Source organism: Schistocerca cancellata, chromosome 2 (assembly GCF_023864275.1).
Source record: "Schistocerca cancellata isolate TAMUIC-IGC-003103 chromosome 2, iqSchCanc2.1, whole genome shotgun sequence".
NCBI classification, from domain to species: domain Eukaryota; kingdom Metazoa; phylum Arthropoda; class Insecta; order Orthoptera; family Acrididae; genus Schistocerca; species Schistocerca cancellata.
Genome location: NC_064627.1, coordinates 644,090,450 through 644,092,201, shown reverse-complemented (window position 1 = coordinate 644,092,201; position 1,752 = coordinate 644,090,450).

The window sequence follows — 1,752 nt, the reverse complement described above, 5'->3', positions numbered from 1 at the left end:
GTTTTGGAAAGAACTACTGACGAAGAAACCACACCGAATCATTGGCAACAAAAAGAAAAGGCTATACGAGGACACGTTGTTCAGAAACAGTAATGCGCAAATGGGTTTTTAAGGGGACTGCAAGAGATCTGGGTTCGATTCTTAGGATAAATTATCTTTTATTCACAGATATCCATTAGTCTGTAGAGTCACCATTTGTGCACTTACTTCGCTTCTGTTTCATGTCATTACTATTTTTGGATTATATCTCCATTCATTCCATTGATGTTATTTCTGTTAACATATACCCTATTAATGAAATGTGCACAATCACGAATATAATAAATTTTCTCAACAACAGTTATTTTCGTCAGTACAGAATCATAAATAATACGTTCATTCCTCTATAACATTCAGTTTAATTTCCTCCAATCTACATACACCAACAAGTCTGATTCGATGAAATCGTTAAAGCGATACACCATACAAAACAATTCAAAAAATTCCTGATAAAATATGTTCTCCCATTCCCGTCCGATTAAACAGTGCACCGAGCCGCCGCATGAAATATAATGTGGCAGGAGCACTCTAAAACGTTCGCCTGAGATGAATGATAGCCAACATAACTGGGGTCCTTTCAGGGGAAGAAGGGGTTTGTCGTCGACAACGGATAGTAGACTAAGCTGAAAAATGAGAGAGGTACAGTTTACATACAGAATTAATTATACGAATGGTTTATGCAGCACTAGTCATCGTTGAATCTTCACTAAAAGCAAATTCAATGCGTGGATCGTTTTAAAACGACCTCAGCCGGTTTCAGCCACTGGTTTGTCACAGAGCCAGCAGTTCTCACCATAAGTATGCATTGGTGCAAGCCCCTGGACACGAAACGGCGGAGTCTATGTGATCTGCTGCAAAGGTTATAACCAAGACACCTGACCGATCCTGCTTTGTAAGACAATGTGATGATGCAAAAAAAAATTTTTCACAACTCGAAAATTGAGGAAGTTGAAACAAAAATTGTCCCAACAACCAAATTTTGGACGCTTTGCTTTCAGATGTTGTGAAACATAGTGTAATATTCGGATGGTAAACGTTTTGAATTCACTGAGGGGGTTGTTGTAAATGTATATTGGTAAACTGCAGATCATCCAGAACCGCCTTGTGGACATTAGCATCAGATGCAGATATGTCGAAATATAGGTTACCGTTTGATCTAAAGAAACAAAGTTTTTCCGGTCAAGGTGATTCACTTTGTACATGCTCATGTGTTTCATTTAGGCAACTGCATATGTGGACAAAAGGATTGTCAAGAGTAGTGTTCAACGTACTTTCAATTGTACTTGTCAAACATTCGCTCACAATTCTGGATGGAATTTAATCGACGTCTCCAGTGGCTAACAACATTACTCCTTCGCCACAATTTTTGCCCTGTGACGTGTTTTCACCAGAGCTTGTGTAGACAATTGTAGTAAACATGTTTGCTCTACAAAACTCCTCTCGCTAGTGACAGTTACTTGACCCACGCTCTGCAGCCCCATTTAAAATTAACCAAACTAAAATACGTGTATTATACTGACAGTTCGTAAATCACTTGGTTGCTGGATCCCGCACGTCTGAACTGGCACAAACTGAAAGACTTCACCTTGTCAGTGTATTGTGCCTGACCAGGTGCCACTAATAATAATAATAACCAGTAATAATACTTTGTACTCCCTGCAACAGTGTATAAGCCATTACATAGTTACTGTCGAGGTAAACTAGCATTTATTT